The 9,840-nt window shown below is 62.0% G+C and overlaps 1 long non-coding RNA gene across 1 annotated transcript; it reads right to left on the reverse strand.

Moving 5' to 3' along the window:
- Positions 1-6,212: 6,212 nt before the first annotated feature.
- On the reverse strand, positions 6,213-8,294 carry LOC123001878 (uncharacterized). The gene is made up of 3 exons (XR_006411169.3): positions 8,151-8,294; positions 7,665-7,762; positions 6,213-7,188 (listed from the first exon to the last, which is right to left on the reverse strand). It is a non-coding gene; the product is annotated as an uncharacterized LOC123001878 (long non-coding RNA).
- Positions 8,295-9,840: the final 1,546 nt, after the last annotated feature.

Below are 9,840 nucleotides of genomic sequence, written 5' to 3' on the forward strand. Positions count from 1 at the left end.
GCCGAGGCCAGAAGAACCTCTGGGAAGACTGGGCACTGTAGGTGAGGCAGTGGGCATCCCGGGACGGCCGCAGCAGAGAGGACGGGCATCCAGGGCATGGGGTCCAGTTGCAGGTGCCCAGCCCCGACCCCTGGCTCAGTCTTGCGGTTAAAGAATCCAACAACCATGGGATGCCAAACGGAGATGGTGGTGGTAGGGGTGGGGGGCAGGTCGATTATGACTCAGCAAATACTCCGTCCTCCTAGCCCCTTACCTCTGTGGATGGAACCATTTCCCCTGGACATTAGGGTGAGCTTGGCCAAGGAACGTGGGCCCCAGGGCCAGCCAGCCAGGGCCAGGCATGGGCCACAAGGGGCCTGGCATGTTTCCAGGCATCCGTTGGGACATCATACCTCACACCCAGGCTAGCACAGCCCCTCTGACCCGGCCCCAAGTGAGGCCCGTGCAGCTGGTCCATGGAAGCCAGAGCCAGGGGCAGAGGCTGAGGTCATGACACGCATTACGGTTACATGGCAGAATCTGGTGGAAGGAGAGAGAGGAGGACCTGGCCAGTGCCCCTGTCAGTGGAACCGGACAGTCGAGCCACGTGAACACAGGTAGTCCTTACAGCTGCAGCCCTGTCCCCATGGAAACTCCAGCTTCGCGGTCTGGAGGCTGGACGCAGCCCGGGGAGTCCGTTTTGCCACAGGAGCTCTGGCCCAGCAGGGAGGGAGGGTCGTTCCCATCGCTCACCTCCCAACCAGGAGAAATGCACTGACCTGCCCGTTTCCACGGGACTTACTGGGCACCCCCTGTGCTCCAGGTGCTGGGCTGGCTGCAGGGCCCAGGAGCAATCAGGGCAGCACAGTCCCTGTGCCTAGAAGTGCGTGGGTGTGGGCATATTGATCAAACCACGGGTCCTCAAGCAGACCCCGGGGCTGCACCACATCTTTCCAGGAAGCCCTCTCTGGAGTGGGCCTGAGCCCCACCCTGTGCACAGAGCACTGGAGTTTCCCAGCTCTCCGCCCTTCCCTTTCCTCACACCTGTCCTGCTGGCTCCACCCCAGGACCTTTGCACGTGCTGCTCCTCGCCCACAGCACAGTCAGCCAGATCTTGCACGGCTAGATCCACTCCTCGGAGAGGATCCAGTTTTCTCCTGCCCACTGAGTCATGCTGCTCACTTACTGACGGTGTCGCCCTTCTGAGAAGAGCAGCAGTAGGGCCCCGTCGGTTCTACTCCCTCTGTAGGACTGACCCACGGGACATAGGGGGAAGCGTGCTGAATGCACGCAAGGGTAACGCTCATTGACGCGGTGGTTTGATAACAGGACCCTGCTCAGAAGCGCCCCCTGAGCCAGGGTGGCCGGATGGCTCGTCCCTCACGGGGGGGCCCAGGGCTTCTCTGGTTCTGGCTGGAACCTACTCTTCCAGACATAATCGTCCTACCTGCCTCCAAACTCATGTGACCCCTGGACAGGCTGCACTGGACACTCGGTGTTCCCGCACAGATCTCCACCCTCCTGGGGGAGCGTGGGCCCCTGCCCCAGGTGGGGAAAGCCCCCAGTATCGAGGGGCCGGACAGCAACAGGACACAGGCCCCACCCGAGAAGGCCCTGAGGCCGAGGGTGGGATGACGCCCTCTTGCTGGGAAGGAACTGAGAAGCTGGGCCCGGGGCCAGAGGGGCGACAGATGGGAGTGGTTTCCCACGGTGGCCGCTCAAGGGTCGGACCCACCCTCCTCCAGCTGATCCACCCTCCTCCAGCCCCAGCCCGCAGGGACCTGATTCCCTCCCGGGGCCCTCACACGACGGCTGCTGAAGGCCCTGCACGGGGCGTTTTAGGTACATCCTCACCGAATCCTCACAACACGTGGGTGTGGTGGGTGTGACTGTCCCTACCTTCCAGACAGCAGACAGGGTCCGAGATGGCACGTCCCCGCCGCTCGGCGCACGGCCTATGGGCCCATGGGAGGGCACACGACACAGCCCTGGAAATTCGCGTGAGCCTGGAAGCCTGGGAAGACTGGCTCTGGGTGGCAGCCTGACTTCAGCCCCAGCTTTTCCAATGGTGCCAACCCCGTCTTCTTCACCCTGCGGTGGCCCCTGAGCGCCCTGCTCGGTCTGTCTCATGGCTGGCCAGGGGGCCCTTGAGCCCCCATCTCACACCGGTGTCACCTGTCGGCCCCTCTGCTGACGTGCTGGATGGGGAGCCCTGCCATCCCCCCACCTGCCCCCACCCTCTGGCAAGACCAGCCCAGCAGCAGTGTGCACACAAAGGCCCCCAGCCCTGAGGGTGGGGTGTGGGGGGGGCTGGGACAGACCAGCCTGCCTGCCAGGTGGGGGGTGTCATCCAGGATTAATAGCTTCCAGAAGCCAAAACCTCTCTAACTGCTAATTAGCACTTCCCTGGGGCTGTGAGTGGGCGTGCACGGGCAGGCGTGGGGATTGTCACAATACATCCTCCCTGCGGAAGGGCGGGGGTGAGTCACCTGGCACTTCCCGGGATGCGCGCATCCAGGACCCAGAGTCCTCTTTGCCATTTGGCTCCTGGAGACCTTCCCGGGCTGGGAGTGGACGGGGAAGCAGAGCAGGTGTCCCTACCTGGACAGGAGACAAAGGGCCCCCCGGTTCCTGGGGTCCTTGAGGCGGGGGGGGGGGGTCCCACACACACAGTATCCAAATTAAGCCTCATCACCCAATCACCCAAAAGCCTTCGAAACAGCACCAGAGGTAATTCAGGCAGAGGCCTGAGGGAGGGAGGGGGTACTTTTCGCAAACCCCACCTCTTCGGAAATGCTTGCACTTTCTGGCAGGTGTCTGGTGGATGGATGAGAGCCTGCTGGCTCTGCATGTGCTCCCCTCACCCTGGCCTTCATCCCCCCCACGCCAGGGCCGGGCTAGCAGGCCGCCTGCAGAAGAGGGGTCAACGTCGAGAAATACGGGGCAAATAAACCGGGTAATGTCCCCCTGTGTAGGCACTACAGATAGGACGGATCAGGGCGACCGGACATGGCAGTGAGACCGCTTCTGACGGAGGCACTGGGGAGGCTCTCACGGCCAAAGGTGAGTGGACCCTCACATGACATCATCCCCCAGGAGCCCACGCTGTGTGGTTGGGGGGCCGGTAATGGCCCCCATCCGTCTCCAGCCCCCGCTGCACAGGATCTGGGCCCTGAGGGGTGTGATGCGGAAACTCCCGGGGGCTCCATGGTGGCTGAGCGTCTCCATCAGCAGACAGAGGAACGAGGGGAGTCTGGCACTGTCCCTGCTGAGTCACCCCGCCACGACGGCTGTCTGTCATGCTGATGTCCCGACCAGTCTGAGGCCTGCCTCCCGCCCCAGCCCGACCCTGCCAGAGGTTTGCCTGGTCCAGAGTGTGGGTCCTGCGTCAGCCCAGGGACGGTGGTGGGGCTGGTTTCCACCTGTTTCTCTCCTGCCAGAACCGAGCAGAGCTGGGGAAGGTACAGGGCTGCCCCAGAGCCCGAAGACGCAGCAGCGAAGCCCAGACCCGGGGGAGGGAAGGAGGGTGCCCCGAGCTCCCCCGTCTCGTCAGGCTGACAAGTGGTGTTCATCGTGCACGCCGGGGCCGGCAAGAACGACGAGAACCAGATTCACTCTCAGCACGTAATTACTGTTACGCACGCAATGTGACCGAGCGCACGGGAAGATGAGACGTGGCTGTGGGGTCCTCTCCATTTATCGTGAACAACAGAGGAAGGAGCAAGAATATTTCTATTGCTTTGGGAAGAATGGTTTTAGAGGAATGGTTTTATCTGTCAAAAAGGAGAAAAATCGCCTGTAGCCGTTATTTGGAGATTGGAGGCTCCCAGTCCCCCCATCAGGTTGAGGCCACCGGCTCACCTCCTCGGGAGCGGGCTGGAAAGAGGTGAGAGTGGAAATGGAGCCTGGATCCTGGGCCACTCGTGGTGTCGCCAAGGACGACCGCGGGACTGGGGCAGAGCACAAGTTACCACGGAAGACTCTATCTGCCCCTCCCGCCCCCACCAGACAGCACGCCGACCCCACTCCTGGGTCTGGGGTGACTGGGGTGGCCCAAAGGCTCAAGCAGGCATAACCCTCTCCCCTCGATACAGACGTGGCCCACCAGGATGAACTTCAGAACTCATGTTCGACCATTGTAGGATGTCATGAGCTCTGGCTCTTCCTAGTTGGGAGCAAGGGGACATGAGGACAAGGGGTGGCTCCTGGCAGCCACACTGAGACCATGAGGGCCGCTGGCCCAGGGACAAAGCCAACACACAGGAATATGGAACCAGGAGACCCAGAGCTCCTCTGCTGGGCTCAACATGCGTCCCAGGCTCTGGAAGCTTCTCAGTGCACAATCCCATTCATCCGCACGATTGTCCTGTGACCCGGGAGCACTTTGCTTCCCATTTTGCAGAGCAGGGGGCTGAGAGGCCAGGGGGTCTGCAAGGGATCACACCCCCAGGACACCCGATGAAAGTTCCCACCGAGCACCCTCTATTCTCTCTGGTGTCTGGGGCCCAGAGGCCGTTGAGAAGTCACAGCCCAGGCGGCCCCTCAGCAGGGAGCACGGGCGTGGGACACCAGGGGCTCCCGTTGCTGACCTGAAGTCGTCTGGTCCCTGACTGCCAGGCGGACACTGGCTGGCAGGAGTGTCTGTACGGTGCGCGCACGCGCTGGGGAACAGGGGCTCGCGGGCGCCTTGCGCTGATGGAGAGGTAGCAAGACTGCACTGTCCCGAGGAGAAATGTACCTGTCCTCACGGTTCCCAAGGACATGCGTGAAGATGTTCTGGGAGTGGAGCCAGTTTCCAGCAGGGAGTGTCGGGGTGGGCAAGGGAAGATCTCGGCTGGCAGCCTGGGGCTTCTCAGCGCTGCTCTGTGGAAGGAACCCTTGGAAGAAACAGGTGGTATTTAGAAGTGGCTTGGAGGGAATTCAGGAAATGTGCTGTTCCGCTTTCTACTCCCCCCAACCTCTTCTTTAGTCTCAAACGTCGTGGGAATGCAGTGTCACTGTGACCCCAGAAGCCCCACTTCCCCGACAGCAGACCCGAGAGCCACTGTCTCAACCCCTGGACTCACCAGAAGGGGCTCCCACGCTCCGGCAGACACCCTCCCATGCACGCGAGAGCCCTCGTGGGAGGGTCAACACCGGGTGGCCTCGCCACGTGGGAGCCTCAGGGATGCACAGCAGAACATGGTTTCTCTGCGGACGCCCGCAAGTCAAGGGGAGGCCAGTGCGGAACAGAGTGTGGGTCTTCCCGCCCTGGGGCCAAGGGCGCGAGCAGCCACGTGCAGGTCGGGAGGGGTCAGGAAGTGAGCCCCCCGGGAAGAAGAGGCCCCGGCTTGGGAGGAGGGCTCTGGCCACATGGTACCCACCGCTGGGCTGGGGAAGGCACGTGGGTCTGGGGTCGGAGAGACACAGACTTGAGGCTGGGTGTGTCCCTCCCAGCCCGTGACGTGGGGACAGCCAGGACGGACAGAACCTGAGCCCCGTTTCCTCGTCTCTCACGTGGGATTTTTGTGCCGACCCGAACGAGCAGTCCGCATCTGTGCGCCCAACGCTCAGTGTGTCTGTAGGAACCTCGGTGCCCCTCTCCTCTGCCTGCGGAGGGACGCGACACCACGCTCACGCTAGGGGCCCGGGGCCACCCTCGCTGACACAGTAGCTCCTCCACCAAGGGGACCGGCCAGCGGCAGCCCCAGCCCCTGGGTTTGGCCCAAAGAGCCAAGTGGGTGACGGATAAGTAATTCCAGTTCCCAGCGGAGAGTCATTTCCTACCTCTTCTCATACAGGGTTGCTTCTGTGGCTGGAAATTCACCGCGTTCCTGAAGCCACAGATGACTTTTAATATTATGGGAGCTCTCCATTTTTCACTAATTTAATTTCTAGGGCTATTAAAGGTAGCCTGAAGAAATGCCATCTGTTGAGTCGATGATAGAGAAGGAATTTTAGGAGTAAGACTGTAAATTTCCACTTTATCAGGGATCTTGGTATCTGAAATCAATTCGGGGAAGAAGTGAAATGCTTACCAGGAGGATTTCTCCATCAGGGCCCCTCTTCTTGTGCTGTTTTTCATTTCGATCAATCAGCTCCTGACGTTCTCGGCCCCAGGAAGGGCCCCGACGCGCGTGTCCAAGTGCATTTCAAAACCACCAGGAGAGCAGCCATCGGAAAATAAGATGTTTAAGGGATTTTATTGTTTTTACCAAAATTTCGACAGCCCCAAACGCACTTCATTTCAGTAAACATGGGGCGTATTTCCGCTGGAAGAGCATCCTCTCCAGTGGCTGGGGGGAGACGCTGGTCATATAAGCTGATTACCCCCCACACCTCAGGTGTTCCTGCAGGGAGGAAACTTCCCCTGGGAAATCCCAGCCGTCCTGCCCAGAGACTCACCCCAGGAAGCCCCCTTCCCTGCACTTCTGGCCTTGGGAGCTCCCCACCACCCGTCAGGGACTCTTTCGTAGACGGCCTCTGTGTGCCAGGCACTGTCCCCACGGAGAGGGTGACTGGGGTGGGCACCTTGGCCACAGGCCTCCTGAAATGGGCAGGAAGGGGACCGACTTCAGGGAGTGTGAGCGTTGGGGGAGGGCATGTCCCCAGCATGGAGGCTGCAATGGGGACAGGCTTAGTGTGCATGCGGGACAGAAGAAAACTGTCCCGGGATGGCAGCAGATCCTCTTGGGACTGGGGACGATGGGGACAAAGGCCAGGGTGCAGCCCAGCTTGGCCAGCGGGGTTCCTGGGGTGGGGGTGACTCAGGAAGGAGCGGTCAGACCCAGCCTGGGCGCCAGGCGGCCAGGGTCCCCACGGCCTGGGGAGGAAGGGATATTGCCCCAGCAGGATGGGGGGACCCACGTCCAAGCAGTGAGCAGCCAGAGTCTGAAGGAAGGGGACCCAGCAGGTGTCATACAGGCTCTACTCTTGGAATGTCTTGACCCAGATTCAGGGTCCTGGCTGGAGGTGGGCCACTCCCTTCTGGAGCAGCTGACTCCTTCCACAGCCGCACACCTCCTCTTTTGGGCTCCCGCCCTCGGGGCCCCGGGTCAGGCCCCAGACAGCTGAATTATTCAAGCTCGCCAGTCCACGGCGGCTGGTGAAACTGCTGTCCCTGCAGCTCCACACACACGTGGCGATCCCACGGGAGCCTGCTGGACTCGGCCTCCGATGGGGGAGCGGGCACACGGTCTCCGAGCAGGACTCCCGGGTTCTGGCCGTGCCCTGGGAAGGAAAGGGACTTGAGAAGAGGCGTCAGTAGGTGGCCCGGCCGACCCGCCCACAGGGCGCTGCAGGGCCTCTGCCCAAAAGGAGGGCACCCCTCAGTCTCTGGGATCAGAGGCAACTCCCTGAGGGAAGGAGTTTGGTTTGTGCAAATGGCCTGTGCACAAGGTGAGATCTCAGGGGGTGTTTCCTCCTGAGCAAGACCAGGGCACCAGCTCTCTTCCTCATCCCTCCCTCAGTGTGGCCAGGCTCCCTGCTACCCACTTAGGAGCCCCTGAAGCTCTGGGACTCCATAAGAAACTGGGTCCCGGTGCCTGGTCTGTGAGCCTGTCCTCCCTCCCCATGTGACGGCCCAGCTCCCCATCACCCACTTGCCACCATCCCCCTGCTCCGGTCCACCTTGCCCCCAGATCCTGCCTGTCTTTTGCAGACAGGCTCAACCCCCTCCTCCAGGAAGCCCCCATCATCCCTCTCACACTCATCTCCTTAAGGCTTCTCCGACCATGGGTTCTTGGGTCCATCTGGGCGCACAGTGGGCACCGGGAATAGGTGGGTCTTTTTGGATGACAGGAACCTGAGAACAGAAGGCAGCTTGGTTTGGGGGCCTTCCCAGGGGGCCAGTCCAGGCCACAGGCGCTGCGTGGAGCTAGGGATGGGCACGGCCTCAGCAGCCGTGAGGGCAGGTGGACCACAGGGGCACCGCCTGCGCTCCAGCTGCCATGTCCTCGGATGCCCTGAGCCACATTTCCTCTGGGAGTCCAGGGACGGTCCCCAAGGAAAGGAAGCAGGAGGAGAGGCTCAGCTGTGTGCTCCCCTCGGGCCCCCAGCTTCTCAGGGAAACGCCCTGCAGACCACCGTCCCCAGGGGGCGGAGAGACATCCTCACTGCCTTACAGTCCCGTCTGCTTTCTGAAAGGGATGTGTGCAAGCCGGCTCCCCGCAGCGCCGGACGACTGTCCCCACCTGTGAGCCGCTGCCCTCAGCCTGCGAACTTCCCGCTGTCTTGTCATCTGCCCTCTCCGCTCCCTCGCGCGAATTCTGGAGGGTGTTCTGCCTTTCAAACTTCCCTTTTGAAAGGTTAATGCATTAGATGGCTGGTCCCGTTCGCCCTCGTCAGCTGGCTTTCATGAGCAGCGAGCACCTTCGTCAGCCGGGGAACCTCTGCCAAGCGTTTGTCCGCCAGCCGCAGCGGCGACGGGTGCCGGGTGGCCTGACGGCCAGCCAGAGGCAGGAGGGGACGCCGAGGGAGGACGGCGCCAGGCCTTGCCTGCAGCGATCCCCACGTGCACGACCTTGGGGGCCCCTCTCAGCGGAGGGAGCCTCGGTGAGGCTGGCACACAGGACAGCAGCCCCAGAGCCCACCAGCTCCCGCCTACAGGGCACCGCATGAGGCAGGGCCGGGGGCTAGTGTGCTCCAGAAAAGGCCGGGTCAAGAGTGCTTCAGGCTCCGCAAGTCACGGGGCCTCTGTCCTAACGGTCAGCCCTGCCGGGCGGCAGAAAGCCATGATGGGTCAACAAATAGGAGTGACTGTGTGCGGATAAAATTCGATGGACAGAAAACGGTCAGCTTTGGCCAGTGGGCCACAGTTCGCTGGTCCCCGGATAATGTCATTCAATCCTCAGAACATCCCTGGCGGTGTCTGTGACACCCATCCTGCCCCAGGCAACCGGTCAAGGGAAGGGCAGGCAGGGCTAGGGCGGCCACTGCACCTGCTGGCCGGTGGATGGGCTCCCCTGCCGGGACCCTCTGCCCAGCTGGCCCCCCGCCACCTCCTGCCAGTGCCTCCCCGCTCCTGCGTTACTCGGGGGGGCAGACCCAGCTGGAGGTGTGTCCAGAGAGAGTCATTATGAGTAACGGGCTTACGCAGATCCAGAGGCCGAGAAGCCCTGAGGTCTGCCGTCCGCAAGCCAAGCCCCGAGAACGGACGGTGTCCGTCCCAGTCCAGCCCAAGCTGAGGCAGGAGGGCACCAGTGGCCGGACTGAAGACAGGCAGGCAGACAGGGCGAATGCTCCCCTCCTCCTTTGCCTTTTTATTCTGTGGAGCCGTCGCCGGGTTGGACGAGGCCCACCCCACTGAACAGGGGTCGGCTCTTGGAGGTGTATTGATTAAATGCTAAGCGCACCCAGGAACCGCCTCCAGACCCGCCCACAGCAGTGTTTACCCTGGTTTCCAGCCCTGGTTCAGCCCATTCATGCAAGAGAGTAACCACCACACCCCACGGCAGGTGTTGCAGTTACTCTTCCTTCTACCCTTGTTGTTATTTGATTCCGCTTTGCTCCTTCCGAGGGCCGAGCAGTCACGGGAGGCCTTGGGGCTGCAGGCAGGGGTTTGAACTCGAGTCCACTTTCTCCCCAGTGCATACCCGCCCCTCACAGGGGCCCCAAGGGTGGAGGGTGTGACCCCAGGGGGGCAGGGTGGTGCGGCCAGGATCCCAAGCCCCACAGGCTGCAGGCCCGCCCGCTCGCTGGCCTGTTGGCCCCTAACCTCCTTCTCCAGCTCAGGCCAGGGTCCACCAGTTCTTCTCAAAAACTCACCCCCTAAAAGCACAGGCGATGGTTCTCAGCCCCAGCCCCGCACCTGGGCTGCTGGGAGGGGAGCCTGATGGGAGACAGGCTTGGCTCCAATTACCCAGAGTGGTGCAGAGAAAGCTA

The sequence above is a fragment of the Ursus arctos genome, unplaced genomic scaffold (assembly GCF_023065955.2).
Source record: "Ursus arctos isolate Adak ecotype North America unplaced genomic scaffold, UrsArc2.0 scaffold_18, whole genome shotgun sequence".
In the NCBI taxonomy this organism is placed as follows: Eukaryota; Metazoa; Chordata; class Mammalia; order Carnivora; family Ursidae; genus Ursus; species Ursus arctos.